General features: G+C 47.4%; 1 long non-coding RNA gene across 2 annotated transcripts in view; it reads right to left on the reverse strand.

The window, feature by feature from the left end:
* Positions 1–19123, reverse strand: part of LOC140387733 (uncharacterized) — a 118488-nt gene that overhangs the window by 83017 nt on the left and 16348 nt on the right. For both annotated transcript variants that reach the window (XR_011933984.1, XR_011933983.1), the window contains exon 3: positions 9925–9960. This is a non-coding gene — a long non-coding RNA (uncharacterized lncRNA). The remainder of the gene's footprint in view (positions 1–9924; positions 9961–19123) is intronic.

The following is a 19123-nucleotide window of genomic DNA, read 5'->3' on the forward strand; positions in this document are numbered from 1 at the left end:
CTGTGTTGATTAGCTGCCTGTCTATGCCTGTCTGTATATCATTATCTGCATGTCTGCATATCATGACATCTGCCCTTTTAAAAAATATTTTGTTGGCATATGGGAACGTACTTACAAGTGGTGGCATATATTAATATATTTACAAGCAGTGGCATATGTGAACATTATTACATGTGAAGGCAGCTATCTAATGTGAGAAAATAGAACATAGCAAACAAAACAAATGTTCATAAGTCCAGTCTCTGGGGCTTGCGTCTGATCCTTGTCGTCCGCCGGAGAGGTGGTGGAGGGGACGACGGCGCCTTGACAGGCAGGATGGAAGCCTGACTGATGGCCTCATAGTTCGAGGTATCAGGAGGTGGCAAACAACGGACGGAAAAGGATAAGAAAGTGATTGCTGGCAGGCAACCTTGCACAGTGCTTGTCTGTTCCGTTGCACAACAGAACCATCAGCCATACGTACAACATACGGGCAGGGCGCAGCCTGTCGAACAACGACAACGGGAGCAGACCAGCCACCATCCGGTATCTTGATTCTGACAGTGTCTTCCGGGGATAACATGGGCAAATCGGTGGCATGAGCATCATAGCCTTGCTTTTGCTCGTTTCGGAGCTGCTGCACCTTCTGCAGCACCAGGAGATGATCCAGGTTGGGCAAGTGTATGGCTGGAAGTGTCGTCCACAGGTCCCTCTTCATCAGGAGTTGAGCTGCGACATGCCAGTGGACAGTGGGGTCGCCCTGTACGCAAGCAGTGTGAGGTAGATGTCAGAAGCAGAATCCGCGGCCTTGCCGATGAGCTGTTTCACAATGTGCACCCCTTTTTCAACCTTCCCATTGGACTGCGGATAGTGTGGGCTGGAAGTGACATGTTTGAAATGGTATGACTTGGCAAACATAGACCACTCATGGCTGTTGAAGCATGGGCCATTGTCACTCATGACAATGAGTGAGACACCATGCCTGGAGAACATTCCTTACAGGCCTTGATGACGGTCCGAGATGTGAGGTCTGAGAGCTTCACGACTTCAGGGTAATTGGAGAAATAGTCAATAATCAACACGTAATCACGACCATTCGCACAAAAGAGGTCGATGCCAACCTTGGACCATGGGGAGGTCTCGATTTCATGCTGCTGGAGCGTGTCCTTGCTCTGCGCTGGCTGGAAGCGTTGACAGGTTGCACAGTTGAGGACCATGTTTGAGATGTCCTGGCTAATACCGGGCCAGTAGACAGTCTGCCTGGCTCTGCGCCTGCACTTCTCGACGCCCAGGTGTCCCTCATGGATTTGGCAGAACACCAAGCTCTGGAGACTGAGTGGAATGACAATCCAGTCCAGCTTGAGGAGGATACCATCAATCACCGTCAGTTCGTCCTTTACATTGTAAAATTGAGGGCACTGCCCTTTCTGCCAGCCATTGGCGAGGTGGTGCACGACACGCTGCAAGAGGGGGTCTTTGGCTATCTCCTCACGGATATGAACCACCTTCTCATCAGACGCCGGGAGGGTGCTAGCACACAGCTGCACCTGTGATTTAATCTGCCGGATGATTTCCAGCAGTTCACTGGGCAATGTGATGGAGCGGGACAATGCATCAGCGATGATGAGCTCCTTGCCAGGCGTGTACACTAAGTCAAAGTCGTACCTTCTGAGTTTGAGGAGGATGCGCTGCAACCGAGGCGTCATGTCGTTCAGGTCCTTGTGGATAATGTGGACCAGAGGCCTATGATCCGTCTCGACAGTGAATGTCGGCAGGCCGTAGACATAGTCGTGAAACTTGAGAATGCCAGTGAGAAGACCCAGGCATTTCCTCTCTATTTGTGCATACCTTGTTTCGGTGGGCGCCATGGCCCTCGATGCGTAGGCTACCAGTGCCCAGGATGAAGTGTCATTGCAGCACCACAACGATGCCATCCTGGCTCGCATCTGGCGAGATCTTCGTCTCCCTGACTGGGTCGAAAAATGCCAAGACGGGTGCAGTGGTGAGCTCGGCTTTCAGCTCCAACCACTCTGCCTAATGTGCTGCCGTCCACTCGAAGGCAGTGCACTTTTTCACCAGGTTTCGTAGGGCCGTGGTGTGTGAGGCCAGGTTTGGGATGAACTTGCCCAGAAAATTGATCATGCCCAGGAAGCGCAACACCGCCTTCTTGTCTTCAGGGACCTTCATGGCTTCGATGGCCTTGACCTTGTCTGTGATCGGGCACACGCCCTGCTGAGAAATCTGGTCACCTAGGAACTTGAGTGTCGACATGCCAAAGCAACATTTGGACCTGTTCAGCTTCAGGCCATTGGCATGGACACGGCAGAATACCTGCTGGAGACAGGAAACATGCTCTTCAGGGGTCGTGGACCAAATGATGATGTCGTCCACGTACACACGAACCCCTTCAATGCCCTCCATCATCTGCTCCATGATGCGATGGAAGATCTCTGATGCCGTTACAATGCCAAACGGCATGCGATTAAAGCAGTATCTGCCAAACAGTGTGTTGAAGGTGCAGAGCCTTCTGCTGGACTCATCCAGCTGGATTTGCCAAAATCCATGTGACGCATCTAACTTGGTGAAAAACGTGAGTGTGCCATCTCACTGGTGAGTTCCTCCTGCTACGGGGTGGGGTAGTGTTCACGCATTATATTCTTATTGAGATCCTTAGGATCAAGGCAGATATGTAGGTCTCCCGAAGGCTTTCTAACACATACCATTGAGCTGACCCAGTCGGTTGGTTCGGTTACCTTGGAAATGATGCCCTGTTGCTGAAGGTCCTTGAGATGTGCCTTCAGGTGCTCCCTCAGCGGAGCCGGGACCCGGTGTGGTACGTGGACCACTGGCTTGGCATCAGGTTGTAGCAGAATCTTCTGTCGATATGGTAGCATGCCCATCCCGTCGAACACATCCAGATATTGAGTGAGGATGTCGTCAATGCCGGCCTGAAGATCCATATTGGAGGATTTGTTGTGTAAACCCGCTGCACGAGGTTCAGCTGCTTGCAGGCAATTTCAAAATGTAACCATGCATGGGTGCCCCGGTTGGAGACGAGTAGGTGGCAGGATCCCAGTGCCGTGATGGCATTTCATTTGTAGTCCAGGAGCCTGGAGGCTGCTGGAAAGACCTTGGGGGGGCTTCTTGATGCGTTTGAAATCTGCCCGTGAGAGGTTGGCAGAAGCACCTGTGTCCAGCTTAAACTGGATGGAGCAGTGGTTGACCTGCATCACCGCACGCCATTCATCCGCAGAATCCACAGCGAGGATGGATTGAATTTTTGATGAGTTGGATGTGGCATATTCACATTTGGTAATGATGCCGACACAGTAGGCGGAGTCCAGGCATTCTTCCTCTGGATCCGTTGTGCTGCCAGGATCAGAGTCCTGTAATCGTTGTTGCACACTCTGAACGTGCCATCGTCGGAATTGGGAGCGCTGGCCCCTGACTGGTGGTGCAGACCTGCTCAAGGCTGCATAGTGTTCAGGCTTCCCGCAGTTTAAACGTCGCCTGCCTCTTGTAGGGCAGTGTTTCTTTAAGTGGGCATTGCTGCAGTTCGAGCACGTCATGACGTTGGCGTCCTGACTCTCCGCACGTCGTTGGACATGCGCAAATGGACTTTCCTTTACTGTGCGCGTTTTTCGGAACTGCGCATGCGTGAGACACTGGTTTGCCGGATCGCGTCTTCTCGGGAACTGCGCATTTGCGGCTCCTTGCGCAGGATGGCTGTCAATCAAAATTGCCGTTTGCTTCTGTTGCATCCCTATCTCTGCCTCGTGGTGCATATAGGCGCCAGTTTTACCGATTTCTGTTGTGTTTACCTCGAAGTAGTTTTCAAACTTGTCCAAGACTGTCAGGAAGCCTTTTTTGTCCTGCCTTTTGGAGTATTCGAAGGTGTTGTAGATCTCTGTTGCATGCTCACCCACAGTGGTGAGTAGAAGAGCTATCTTTTTAGCATCAGCCACGCCATTTAGGTCGGCTGCTTCCAGGTAATGCTGAAATCTCTGCTTGAATGCATGCCAGTTGGCACTAAGATTGCCGTGGTACCTGGGTTGCTGAGGAACCGGAATCTCGATAATCTTGCCTGGGTGCTGGAGCTGGTTGTCACGGATCTTGCTGAGTTGAACTATAGAGATTCAACAGGCACTACTGGTACCATGATGTGTTATGTACTTCTGGGATAACACAGGCTGCAACCCGATGCAGCTTTGACCAAAAGATATTCCATACTTTGAAGTAAGTTCAATGTGATTTATTGAACCATTAGCACAGTTCTCTATGAGTTTGACTCTCCTGCTAATCTTGCTATAGTAACTCAGTCTAACTAACCAGTCTACTCTAAGCCACGTGGTTGGTGTAATGCTTCTGATCTGTCCCTGTCCTACTCTTTAAGCGTCGCCTCTGGAAAGAGCTGGTGTGTGAGTGCCTCGTGCCTTTTATAGTGAGATATCACCCCTGAGTGTCCTGCCTGTTCATTGGTCATGTCCTGTTCTCTGTGTTGATTAGCTGCCTGTCTATGCCTGTCTGTATATCATTATCTGCATGTCTGCATATCATGACAGTGGCGACTAGGGGCTTTTCACAGTAACTTCATTGCAGTGTTAATGTAAGCCTACTTGTGACAATAATAAAGATTAAGTGTGTTGCGGTCTTGCAGGGTGTCCAGTTGGCAGATAACACTGAGGGGAGGCGAGGGAGGTGGAGTTTGAGATGTCAATTAGGGTAGAGAATCCTGGCGGACCAAACCTCCAATGGCTCGATGGGGGGTGGGGTTGTATTGTCCACCTCCCACCCCCAGCGGCTTGCCCATCACCATCCACAAAATAAAACCTGCCAGGCTGGCTGCTTGGCATGGCCTCTCCCGCTGCCAATTAAATTCCGGCAGTAACAGGATGAGGCTCTTAAGTGGCCCACTGGCGGATGCAATTGTGGTGCGGAGGTGGGGGTGGGTAGCTAGGTGGCAGGCAGGCAGCCATCTTCAAACCCATTGGGTGGGGGTCGATGTAGGGAGAACTTAAAATCAAGTCCATAAATATTTTTCACAAAAAACATCCAATAAATGCACGTCACAATTAGTACAGTTCATCAGTCAGAATAAAGTTTGAGCATTAGATATGATGTCACTATCTAGCACATTCACAGAATCACAAAATGGCCAAAAAATACTTTGAGGTAGCATTCATAATCCAATGAGCCCACCAGGTGCATCCGGCATTTTGTTTCTTCAAAATCCTCGTTTTACCTCATTTAGAATGGACAATAATCAACGATTGAAAGAATCCCACATTATTGTTGGATTTCTAGCTTGGACGCTCCCAATCTTACACAGATTAAGGAGTAGAGAGTACTAGCAGAACCAAATGGGTCTTTGCAGCTTAAATGAACATTTTCAGCCAAACGTAAATATTCCGAAACACCACAAAGTCGCATTTTGGTAGGAAAGAACCTCAGTTAGATGCTGTAAAAAATCCATCAGTTCATTTTTTTCAACATGATGGATGGCCTGCTGAAAGCCTAGCCCATCTGGGAAACACTGCCAGATCCCATGTGAGGGAGATAACTCTGTGGGGACACAGGAACAGCATTATCAAGAAAATAATGTTTCCCCTTCCAATGTCTGCCAAGTAACATGGGTTCCTTTTTTTCTCAATTATTGGATTGGATTGGATTGGATTTGTTTATTGTCACGTGTACCGAGGTACAGTGAAAAGTATTTTTCTGCGAGCAACTCAACAGATCATTAAATACATGGGAAGAAAAGGGAATAAAAGAAAATACATAATAGGGCAACACAACGTATACAATGTAACTACATAAGCACTGGCATCGGATGAAGCATACAGGGTGTAGTGTCAATGAGGTCAGTCCATAAGAGGGTCATTTAGGAGTCTGGTGACAGTGGGGAAGAAGCTGTTTTTGAGTCTGTTCGTGCGTGTTCTCGGACTTCTGTATCTCCTGCCCGATGGAACAAGTTGGAAGAGTGAGTAAGCCGGGTGGGAGGGATCTTTGGTTATACTGCCCGCTTTCCCCAGGCAGCGGGAGGTGTAGATGGAGTCAATGGATGGGAGGCAGGTTCGTGTGATGGACTGGGCTGTGTTCACGACTCTCTGAAGTTTCTTGCAGTCCTGGGCCGAGCAGTTGCCATACCAGGCTGTGATGCAGCCCGATAGAATGCTTTCTATGGTGCATCTGTAAAAGATGGTAAGAGTCAATGTGGACATGCCGAATTTCCTTAGTTTCCTGAGGAAGTATAGGGGCTGTTGTGCTTTCTTGGTGGTAGCGTCGACGTGGGTGGACCAGGACAGATTTTTGGAGATGCGCACCCCTAGGAATTTGAAACTGCTAACCATCTCCACCTCGGCCCCATTGATGCTGACAGGGGTGTGTACAGTACTTTGCTTCCTGAAGTCAATTACCAGCTCTTTAGTTTTGCTGGCATTGAGGGAGAGATTGTTGTCGCTACACCACTCCACTACATTCTCTATCTCCCGCCTGTATTGTGACTCGTCGTTATTCAAGATCCTTAATCTTTATATCTTGATATTATTGCATCTTATTTTAAGATACAGGAGGTCCTATTTAAGGAACCTTGCCAACAGGGGAGTAGAAAGATTAACAATTTATTACCAAACATACCTGTGCCTTCTGAATGTCTAGAGGATATATATGCCCCTTTAACCCTAAGAAATGTAGGTGTAAGTCCCTCATGGGAAGCAAATATTTGTTCATCTTGAGACACTCTAATAGGATTTACCACCTTGTTGGAATGATGTTAAGACAACCTTCAGCAGCCTTGATGAATGGTATGGATGCTTATTAAAGGGATGATACGGAATGGGTGGGGATTGCCAGCCTTTAGAAAGAATCTTAGCATTCAATAAACTAGAGGTGAAGTATCTCAGGCAATTTGAAAAGGAGCAGCTGAATCTCAGGAAAGTTTCTGGAGAATTGAAGAAAACAAGTTAATTTTGCACACAAAAGAGGCCCCATGCCTCATGCTCAAACCTCAGGTCTCACAAAGCAGAAACCCACCACTGAATTACTGAAGCATCGTGTGCAAAGCGAGAAATAAGTCATCCAATACTGTAAAAGCCGAAAAATAAATGTCAGTTGGGTCAAATTACATTGCTTGCTCCATCTGGTGCAAATAAAACATTCTTTAATAGTCCTGTTAACTATACCCGTTCCTTGCATTTTGCACTGTCTCACACACAATCTGCATCATCAAGCGCACTCACCTCTTGAGAAAGTACATTCCCCTAAAATGTTTCACTTTAATCTATGCGTCTATACGTGTTCCTAATTACACATTGTTACACATGTTTTGAGAATGCTGCTTTACAGAATAGATCCATTTAAAAATGGTAAAAAAAACCCAGAAAAGACTCAGCAGGTCAGGCAGAATTTGTGGAGAGAAACCGAGGCTGGGATTTTCCAGCCCCACACTGCCGGGAAACCGCCGGGAAACCGTCGGGCTGCCAGCAAAACGGAGCATCCCACCAGCGGAGAGTCCAGCCCCAGGATTTTCCAGCCCCACCATGGTATGTTACTGGCAGCAGAGGCTCGCCATTGGCTGCTGGCAGGATCTTCCGGTCAAGCTGATGTCCACGGCGTTTTGAAAGGCTCTCCTATCCCAACGCTTGGGAACCTGCTGTGCGGCATCGCCGTCAGTGGGACAGGAGGATCCCGCTGGCGGAAAGGGCTGCAAAATCCAGTCCAGACTTCATGGGTGCGATTCAATGGGACAAAAGCAGAATCCCATTTCAGAGTCGTTTAGCGGGAGCCTGCAGCGCCAAGAAACATTGCGATATATAACAGGACTTTGTCATTGATTTTGGCCTCAGCGAGAAACGTCCCGCCGACACTTACCTAATTTTTGGCATTGACGAGCTCAGCTCCCCAGTTCAAGAATACGACTCGTAGATTGGGGTGCAATTTTTAAATGCCGCACCGATCTTTTGACCCACCTCAGCCACCCAACTGCAGCTTCCGAACCCCCCAATCCACCCAAGTTACCTCTTAGGATGTCCTCGAGTCCTATCTCACCCCACCTCTTAAGGACAAGGCATCCCTGGACCCGATCCCTGGCTGGGGCAACCCGGCCGACACCCTGGAAGTGCCAGGCTGCAGTGCCAAGGTGCCTGGGTGCCAGCGGGAGTGCCAGGGTATCACCCGGCCCCTAGCCCGACCATGCAGGAGACTCTATTGGCCTGGGAGACCCCCAAGGTGGGCAGTCATTTAAATATGTTAATCTGGATCTCGCCCAGTGAGTGCGAGAACCAGATCATGACCTCTCGTGGGATCTCGTGAGAGGCCTCTTGCGAGATTCAATGGTTTCGTCGGGTCCCTGAGTCGAGCGGGATGAGGCTGTTGAATACCACTCAATGCTTCAGGCTGATGGCCAACTGAATGAAAGACAGATAAAAATGGATGAGTTTTTAAGGCTATAAAAGAGATAAGGGCCAAGAAGAATGCAAAGGTAGGTCTATGAGGGTCTGCAGTTGAGATGCGAGTATTTTTTCCAAGGGGTTATGTAAAGGCCAGGTGTTTGATTGACAGTTTTATGAACTTATAAGAGAGGCTGATTAAAAAAAAAATCCTGATCATTTCAGTTACTTCCCATATTATTATATGGTTCACGAGTTCTGTACATAGAGAATACTGGGTGGGTGGGAATAAAGCAGGCATAGAACTGGCATGGGCGCATGAGAGGGAACATGGAGTGGCCATGGGAGATATGAAAGGGCATAGAGGGTTCATGAAGGGCTTGGGAGTATGTAGGTGGCGTGGGAGATATGGGGGGCATGGAATTGGCATGAGTGTATGAGAGATAAGGAATATGGGGAGGAATAGAGTGGACCTAAGGGGAATGGAAATGGTATGTGGCATTGAGGGGACGTGGACGAATGAAGAGAGATGGGATGGTGATGGGGTGAGCACTGGAAGACCTATTTAGAGAACTCGGCTGATATTCTAGCAAACGGAAGTGGGACTTCTAACCTGCAGGCCTCAGCTTCCTCCTGTATCCGTTCCTGTTTCAAGCCTACCTCGGGAATTGATAGCCATGACTGCAACATAGCTCCAAAAATGGAAGATGAAAACAATGTTTGAATGGGCTAACTTTTAGAAGGCAGGAGCACAATGTCGGGAAATCACTCCAACTCACGTTTTCTGACTCAAAGGCCAGAAATCAGCCCTTTATATTTCCAAAATCTCAATAGTTCATAAGGCATTGGCCCATATCTTCTGGTCCATGTATTAATGAATGTTCAGATGTTTGATATTATTGAGGGCCACAATGGCACCACAAGTTCCGGTGAGCTGACTTATCTTGGAACCCGGACATTGTGGTTGATCAGAAATGGTTCCTTGTGAGTCCACGCCGATGGTCTCACTGAGACCTGTCTGCATGTAAACCTGGGCTGTTTAGCCAGTACTTACCAGTTATTTGCAATGATTTTTTCCCAGTTATTCCGAGAAGGGCCCTCCAAGAGTACACTCCATTAAATCAGAAGAATATAGAAGGTATTCCCACACTCCCTGGAATATCTATCCACCACCCACTGGGCACCTCAGCTCTGCTCACCTCCACCACACTCGAGCACTGCTGGCTCTGGTCACCCCCACCACCCACTGGGCATTCCCATCACCCATTGGGACCCTAGCTCGGCTCACTCCCTACCGCCCACTGGGCACCCCTCAGCTCTGCTCACCCCCACCTCCCACTGGGCACCCAGGCTCTTCTCACTCTCCACCACCCACTGGGCATCCTGGCTCTACTCACCCCACCATCCACTCGGCACCCCCTGGCTCTGAAGAAGCACTACCCACTGTGTATTTGCCCGAAAACTCGACTGAGTTGCTGAAAACCTGAATGATCGTTAAAGCCAGAATCCTTTGTAAAAACACAACATAATTACTTATTTGAAGTTTTAAATGACTTACCGAACGGTGCATGGGGTTCCCCTCTTGCCTTCAAACCTATGTGGGTGAAGATAGGAAGAGAGTACAACAAGGTAAGGATCCCAACCTGATGCTAAATTTAAGGGATTTAACACCACACATGCACCCAAACCCATCTCCCCATGTCTGTTAAAAAGCCCTGCACTGTTTTTGATTGAGTTTGCGAGAGAAGAATTACTCCCTGAAAATACTTGGTGGATCGGGCCACCTACTGAAAGTCCTTTTCCTTTTCCTCCCTCTGTGAGCAGCTTGTCTTCCTCTGTGTTGCCTTTTCTGAATCTCTCTGTCATGCTGCAGGTAAAGGAGAAATGAAACTACGTGCCTCGGAGTAAGTGTTTTCAGCTGAACCCTTGAAGTCAGAACTAAGGCCTTCACCATATGTCACACCACACTCTGTAGACGTCAACAACTTTAAGTAGCAGTAAAACCCACCATACACTTCTACAAACTCAGCAACAGTCAGCAGAAATCATCAGCAACTAACCTGAAAGTGTTTGATGGCCCCTTTTAATAGCTCTGGTGGGAGTTTATTCCTGCTGCTGAACACATAGTCAGCAGTGCAAAGTTGAGAGAGGGTGTTAGCTGAAGCTTTGAGTTTAAAAAGGCACTGTTTGAGTCAAATCAGCATTATACTCTGGCTGAAGTCACGTTCAGCATAGTCTGTATATTTCCAGCGCATCCTCCCAGTGCCCCTGTTAACTATCCAACCAGAATGGTGTCTATGCAGTCAGCACAAGAAGCATGTGTGTGCGGTACAGGCACCACTTTTGACCTGAAGCAGCATCCGTAGTTTTTGTGCAGTCAAAAGGCCCTCATTCGACACGTAGACACGCCAGCCTTGATATTGAAAACTCTGAATTAGCCTGAGAATCTGGATCTGAAATTAATCGCCAGACTGGTTCTCTGTATTTTGTTTTTGATTTTCTGCTTTAATAGGCAAGTAAAACCAACAGTCCCAGCACAATGTCTGGCAAAATATATTACACCCATGCAGCCACATTTACACCATTAACTGTAATCTCAAAACTATTCTGTGGTAGGACTAACAGAGCCAGAAAATGCTGTTATGTTTATGACATCCAATAAACTTTTTATTTTTTTAATAGTTCATAATTACATTATTAGCACCTTTCCAACACCAGTGTAGGTTGTTGCTTAGCAACCTCAAGGTGCCGGGAAAGCTGCCTGAAGAGAAAGGGAACTATAGTTGCCCAGTGATGGCAAATACATTTAGTTACAGGGCTTGTTGTAGTTATCTAGTGAGACTGATGAGTTAATAGAAATTTGAATGGAAATAATACTGAATTTAAAATAAGGGGCTGGATTCTCCATTTCTGAGGCTAAGTGCCGGTGCCAACAGAGAATCTGTGGTGCTCCACGACGGGAAAGTCAGCGCAAATTCCTCACCAATTCTGGTACCGGTGAGGGGCGAGCACCAGCGTCGTGTGGAACATCTGTGGATCACGCGGAGAATGACTGGAGAATCGCCGGATCCTGGGCCGCGCATGCGCAGAGCTGACAAGCTGCAGCCTCGCACGCCAACACCCCACAGGTCACACCAGGAAACATGGCACTGGCAATGCTGGACCACGTACCCACCCACCCACCCCGACCCCACAACCCACCCCCTGGCCACCCCCCCATCACTCCCTCCAGCACTACAGAAGCCCCCCCCACCCCGGGCAGCGGCATGGATCTCGGCCGAGTGTGGTGGCGTTGGACACTGTCCGCAGACGTCATGCGCCATTGGGAACTCGGCCCATTGGAGGCAGAGTATCACGGGTGGGCGGGTTGATGATGCGCCAATGATGTTGCGGCTGCAAGTGGCACGCGGCCCGATGATGCCGATTTGGAGGGGGTGGAGCATCCCGAATCGGCGTCAAACTGGCGCCTGCCCCGATTCCGGCGTCGGAAGCTATTCTCCGCCCAATCGCCGTTCCCGATTTCGCCCTCGGGCTATGGAGAATCCGACCCATGGAGTTTAGAATCCATCTCATGGAAAGAATAGTCACTGTGTTTCAGTCGTATCTGAAAAGAAATACTGATGCAACACCCCCCCCCACCCCCCCCCCCCCCCCCCCACCCCTCCACCACCCCGCCGCCGTCCCAAATCTCCATTCATTCCTGTTTTCAGATTTGTTTTTTGTTGCATGATGCCCATTTTTAAAGTAGAATTCAATGCAACAGAAGATGACTGGATTCAACTTTACACCACCTCAGTGATCTGCTGAGGTTTAGCGGCTATTTGAAGGCATGATTTGGCTTCCTAAAGCTTTTCTTCGACTAAATATTGTAGAGAAGATCAGATAATGCCGGCCGCTTTCCGGTAGAAAGGTAGATCTCACTTGTAGAAAACACCTCTGAAATGTTGAGTGATCTTTAATTGTTTCCACCATCCATATTAAGGAACAGAGAAGAGTGTTGATTTGTATGATTTGTAAAAGACAAAGCAACATCAATCATTAAAAAGGACAGACCTAAGCTTCACGGTGCTGCAGACTATAGCTGTTGGATTTCAACACATTTACATTTACAGTAACAGCTGCAATAAACTGCACAATCTTGGCAGCAACTGCAATCTTCAAAACAACAAATAATGGGGCAATATTTATTTTAACGTTCTGACAATCTTTAAAGTTGTGTAAATCAAAGCATTTATCTCTGTGCCGGAGAGCCTGACAGACAGTTGATTTACTTATTGTATTCTTCAGGGAGAACAGTAGCACTGTAGGTAAAAGAAATAGCATAATCACAGCCCTCGACCAATTATTTTATTTTTCTGTTTTTCAACTGCACTTGGACATATGCTGGTTCAATGGAATATTTAATAGACATTTATAGGAAATAAATTAAAGAAACGAATGTAAAACATATGGGTTCTAGGGGTTTATTTGTAAAACTCAGCATCAAAGCTTTTCCAGATCTCAACATATTAGCTGTGTTTTTCCAGTCCAATGGAATCATGAAGGTAACCACAGACTTCCTTGATGGAAAACACATGAACAAGATGCCAGAATGTAATATGAACACACATAGAGATTGGCCAACTGTGTATGTAGCATCAGTTAAAAAGAGCATAAGAGAAATAATTGGACCAACAGCACTTTTAACTTCAAAAGTAATGTCAACAGTTATTCTCCAAATTTTGAAATAAAACAGCATTCTCTTTTTAATAATAGATAGCTGCGAGCACATCTGGAAAGTACTCGTTCTTTCACAAATGTCCAGTAGTAAAATGATTTATAGATATTAAAAATTTCCTGATAGTTTTATGCACTTTGAAAAAGAATCTGAATAAAAGCTATATTCACAGTCCAATAAAAACTGTCTGCTTGTAAAATAGCACTGAACACCAAGGAATCCATAAAAATATAAAGAAATTAGCTGGTGGCACACGAAGGAACCACAAGACACAAGTATGTCCCATGGGACGTTTTGGTCCAGACAACACTGGAATATTTCTTTCTAATCCACAGAAGGGGTGGATTTCATTCCAAATTATATAATTTCTGATCAGCTGGTGCCCAGGAGTGTGAATTTGCTTTTGGCTTACCACTTTAGAGCCAGTAGCAACTTGTCCCATAGATGCATTGCCAAGTGAAATGATTTTTTGGGGGATTACACCAGGTCTTCCTAAATTTGACCAATTGATTGCTAATGCCTCAAATAGAAGTTTAGATTTTCAAGCAAGTTTGACCTTGAGTATTAATATTCATGAGTTCTCAAACATGTCTACCTTTTATAATGTCCTCTGCTCTACCGTGTAAACATGGGGCGGGATTCTCTGACCCTCCGGGGGCGGAGAATTACCCAAAATAGGCTCCCACACCGGCACGTGATTCTCCGGCGACCAGAGAATCGCCGCAGTCACGCACGCGAGATCGACACGGCGCCGGTCGGGTGCCATTGAAAGCGGCCCCTGCAGCGATTCTCCGCGCTTGACTGGCCGAATGCTCGCCGAGTTCCTCTGAGTCCCGCCGGCGTGGTTCACGTCTGGTCCCACCCAGCGGGACCTCGGCGTTCTGGCTGCGGGGGCCGTCCTGGTGGGTGGGCGGGGGAATCCAACTTAGGGGGGGCCTCCACAGTGGCCAGGCCTGCGATCAGTGGCTACCGATTGGCGGGCGCGCTCATTCTGAGGGGGGGTGCCTATGTTCCTCCGTGCCGGGCCCCTGTAGGGCCCGGCACGGAGGAACATAACTGCAGGGCCCTGCCGGCAGCAGGAGCTGCGGGATGCACACCGGGGCCCTGCTGACCCCCTTGAAGACGGAGAATCACCCCGGACTTTCTAGGAAAATGTCCAGAGTGATTCCCGCCCGTTTTCCGGCGAGCGTGGGGACTTAGTCCCCAGAAGGGAGAATCCCGCCCATGGTATATGTTTTTAACGTTTGGTTCTTAAAATTGAGAGAGTCTACAATCTAAGGTGCAATGGATTATAATGGACACAAATTACCAGTTGTTTACTGTGCAGTATCAAATAATTGAACAAAAATAAATTCAACAGCACTAACATTGAATTTGGAAGGTAGAATTTGTTATTCTGTTTATTTATAAATGGGTAGATTCTTTTGCATTAACTTGACGAGACAGTAAGTATAAACACACATTGCCTGGTTTCTCTGCACTGTATCAAAGGAAATGAGTTTCTCTCTTTTCTAAATATTGTCATTTGTTTATTGAGTCTTGCATGGGCTTGACTTCATTAAACTGCGTGAGCCCATATCGCCAACGGACAACAATATCACCCTTGTTAAGCTGATTCATAAGACTCATTATAAAAATAAAATCTGCAGGCAATTTTACCAGGTGCTTTTGACAGCTTCCGCTGGAACAGGGCAGAGAATTCATATTTTTGTATGTATGTGTGTTTGTGTTTGTGTATGTGCTTCATTAAAGTGACTACAGTGCAATGGACTTGAACACAAAACAGTAACAGCTTCACTGATTTTGAATTATGAGGTTTTTAAATTCCTTCAAGGTGGAAACTACTCACTTACAGACAAAACGTAGTTGGATATTTTTTCCACCAGCCAATTTTCTTGCACTGTACTATCTGAATTTTAAGTAATTTACATACATCCAACTTCACTCTAAATAATCCAATGTTTGTCTTCCCCCCCCCCCCCCCCCCTTTCCCTCTTCACACCCTACAAAGCTGTTCTTGATTGATATTCACAAAGGGAAAGATTTGCAGCATTTTATTTCTCTATCTTCTCCCCTTTCTTTTACAGCTGCTGGCCTTTGTCACCTTGCACATGGGTTTCCAGGCAGCAAGGTTACATTGAAGAGTTGGGTCGGGGGTGGGGAGACACATTGCAACCACACCTGTTCCAGCCCATGCTTGCCTTATACATACATACCTACACTCCAACTGGAACCAACAATTAGAGTGGTAACTCATGTGGATTCTTTGCTTCCAAGACCAAGGGGACTGAGGAAGTTTGTAATTCCTTGACTGCTGCATTGGGTGAAATGAGCAAATTCAGCGGAGACCAAGGACCTGGTCCCATCTGATCTGCATGACTCAGTTCTAACACTGGGCGACGTAATTGCTGACACCACATTTGGCAACGTAAGAAAACATAGCCCATGATGTTTGTTTTTCACTCAGTTGACGGGGGAAGTCACATGCAGAAATAATAGAGAAATGGAATTGCACAGTTCGTCGGGCAGCCAGAAATACCGATGTGAGTTTAAAATGATTATTTGAAAAATGCAATCAGAAACCAACAAGTGGATAAACAATCCTTTTCTTTTGGCAAGCCAACAATTTTGGATTTACTCTGTGGATGGAGGGAAAACTTTGCCTGGAAATAGCAGCCTATTCCTAACCTCAATCTCACATTTGATGGTGAATATGAACCCAAGCTACAGAAATTGTTGAGGTTAAACACTTGAATGGTAAGGAAGGAGAAAGATATTTTGAAAACTTGACATCCAAAATGTATGGGACGGAACTAAGCATCATGAGAATTTATACTGATAAAAAGATAAAGAGGGACTCTGCAAATAAAAAAATAATTATTTGTTCTTGTAGCGCATGATTAAGAATAACGCTTTCAGATGCTATCCCTGGTCAGCTGCAAGGTAATCACTAGCCACAGAAATACTACAAATAGGAAAAGCAGTCCCGAGTTACAAAGAGAAAATTACTGTGGGCCCCATTGCTGCCTGCTATCTAGTTTCTCATTTGGAAGGTGTACATGTTTGGGATGTCCAAACAGAATCGGGGGCGTCATTCTCCGACCCCCCCGCCGGGTCGGAGAATCGCCGGGGGCTGGCGTGAATCCCGCCCCCGCCGGTTGCCGAAGTCTCCGGCACCGGAGATTCGGCGGGGGGGGGGGGGAATCGCGCCGGTTGGCGGGCCCCCCCACTCGATTCTCCGGCCCGAATGGGCCAAAGTCCCGCCGATAAATTGCCTGTCCCGCCGGCGTGGATTAAACCACCTTTTGAATGGCGGGACAAGGCGGCGTGGGCGGGCTCCGGGGTCATGGGGGGGGGGCACGGGGCGATCTGGCCCCGGGGGGGTGCCCCCACGGTGGCCTGGCCCACAATCGGGGCCCACCGATCCGTGGGCGGGCCTGTGCCGTGGGGGCACTCTTTCCCTTCTGCCTCCGCCACAGTCTCCACCATGGCGGAGGCGGAAGAGGAGACTCCCTCCACTGCGCATGCGTGGGAAACTGTCAGCGGCCGCTGACGCTCCTGCGCATGCGCCGCCCGGGGATGTCATTTCCGCGCGAGCTGACGGGGCAACAAAGGCCGTTTCCGCCAGCTGGCGGGGCGGAAATTCCTCCGGCGCCGGCCTAGCCCCTCAATGTTGGGGCTCGGCCCCCAAAGATGCGGAGCATTCCGCACCTGTGGGGCGGCTCGATGCCCGTCTGATTGGCGCCGTTTTGGGCGCCAGTCGGCAGACATTGCGCCGTTTCGGGAGAATTTCGCCCCTGGTTCCTTGTGGCGCTCATCCCTTCACTTTATCATTCTCCCTCTCTACCACCATCATCTGTCTCCTTTCACCCCTCTGCCCTTCACCATGCTTCTCCGCTTCCATCATCTCTCTCCCCCCCATCCGTTCCCCGTCTGTCATTCCTCAGCCCTTCAGCATCCCGCCCCTCATTTCACTCCCTCCCCCAGCCTTGCCACACGCTTCTCTCCTCCACAACCTTGCTCCTCCATCCGTTACCCCCTCCACCAATCTCATCCGCTCCGCCACCCTCCTCCTGCACTCATTCCCCCCCTCTACCATCCCTGCTCTATTCCACCACACCTTCACCCTTTCCCTCCTCCAGCACCTCCTCTGCTCCACATCACACTCTGCATTCCTGTCCGGTCCCCATTTCACCCCCCCCCCCCCCCCCCATCTATGATAACCTTCCCAACACTTATTGGCTGGCCTCACATCTGAATACCGGACATTTGGATGTGTAAATTATAACTGGTTGTGAGAAAAATTAGTTCCTGTGTCCAGGCATTTAAGTGGGCTGGCAAAGTGTATATGCAACCATGGCAACGTGCACAGTTATATCCTTGAGTTGATCAATATATACATAGATGCATTTTTTAAATGTTCAAAAGGGAAAGGATAAACAAGCGAGAGAATATTCCTGATTTTGAAATCAAGGTGATTGGGTCATTAGGAGAATGTGCAAAGCAGAGAAATATTAGAGAAAGTTTCGTTTCAAAAACTCAAGACACTGAGAGTAGATAAGGCAGGATGACCTGATAACATGCACCTGGGGATTGGTAAGGAAATAAGGAAGGAAGTAGTGGAGATTTGGATGAAATATTCAATAGCTCATTGGAAACAAGGGAGATGTCTGAAGAGTAGAAACTGCATAATGTGGTAGCACAGAGGCATGGCCCTGGGAATCGTGGAGTGGTTAGCTTGAATCATTACTAATTAAAAAAATACCTGAGAGCATTGAAAGGGACACAATTCAGCATCATCTATCAAGAACAAATGTGATTAACGAAATCCAGCATAGATTCATAAATGTGAAAACATGCTCTACAAATTTTCTGGGCTTTGAGGATGTGATCAAATTAGTAAGTGGGACAGCCCAGCAAATATTGTGGATCTTGACTTTTAAAATATGCTTTGTAAAGTCTCCCTTAAGAAATTGGAATTGACGGTAAGGACGTAATTAGGAGAAAAGTAGCAAAATGAATCAGAAGCTGGCTAAAAAAATAAGAAACAGAGATTAATTATAAATGGATATGATTTGTGCTGGGGGGAGGTGACTTGTGAGATGCCCTCGGGATCACTACTTGGATCACGATTTTCTCAATCTGCATAAATTACTTACATTAAAAGTAGAAATTCTACATTTGCTGACGACACAATTTTTTGTGGGATCGCAAACTGCATCAAGAGACTGATGTTATTCAAAGGTGACAGAAGAGCCATTGAAACATAAAATTTGGTGAGAAAATTTTCAGGGTAATCAATGCAATTAACTTTAATTTGAGGGAAAATGGTTATTCTTTGATGAAGGATTTAGGAGTAATTGCATATTGTCTCTTAGAAGGCTTAACACAGAGATTAAATGAAAGACAACTCAGCATAGGCACAAGGAGCAATTGGTTTCTTCATTGGGTCCCTGCCTGGTTGCAATTTTGCACCTTCCTCTGTGCTACCAATGAAAAATCGTGCTTTTGGAGCATCCTTTAATCTGGCTGACCAAATGCTTAATTTGGAAATGTCCACTTCCTGACATTGAAAGAATCGGCTGAAAGACACACAGAAGATTTCAGTTGCTGTTCCAATGACTCAATCAGGTAATCCTTTAGCAGGCCACCTCCTAATTCGCTGAAATACTGGATTTTACCAACCTCAGATAGTCTTGCTGGGAGGTAGGGAGCCTGGTAAAATGGTAGTGGAAGGGGAGGTGAGTTCCGACGTCTTCCCACTGCCACGTGATATTTGAATGGAAGGAATGGCAGCAGTCGAGCCGCACGCTAACTGGAGACAGGCGAATAATGAAAACAGCTATTTATTTCAAAAGAATTCACTCCAAATAATTTGGTTAACTTGTGGGATAAGTTGTTTTGTTTAGTGAATGTGAAATGGGTTTGTTCAAAATGAACAGGATAGATTTTCTTCTTCAAATTCATTTAAAGAATATGGGTGCGATCCAACAGTCCGAAAATAGCTTGGCGTAATGCAGCATGGCTGATGAAAGCTGGT

This window comes from Scyliorhinus torazame, chromosome 13 (assembly GCF_047496885.1).
Source record: "Scyliorhinus torazame isolate Kashiwa2021f chromosome 13, sScyTor2.1, whole genome shotgun sequence".
Classification (NCBI taxonomy): Eukaryota; Metazoa; Chordata; class Chondrichthyes; order Carcharhiniformes; family Scyliorhinidae; genus Scyliorhinus; species Scyliorhinus torazame.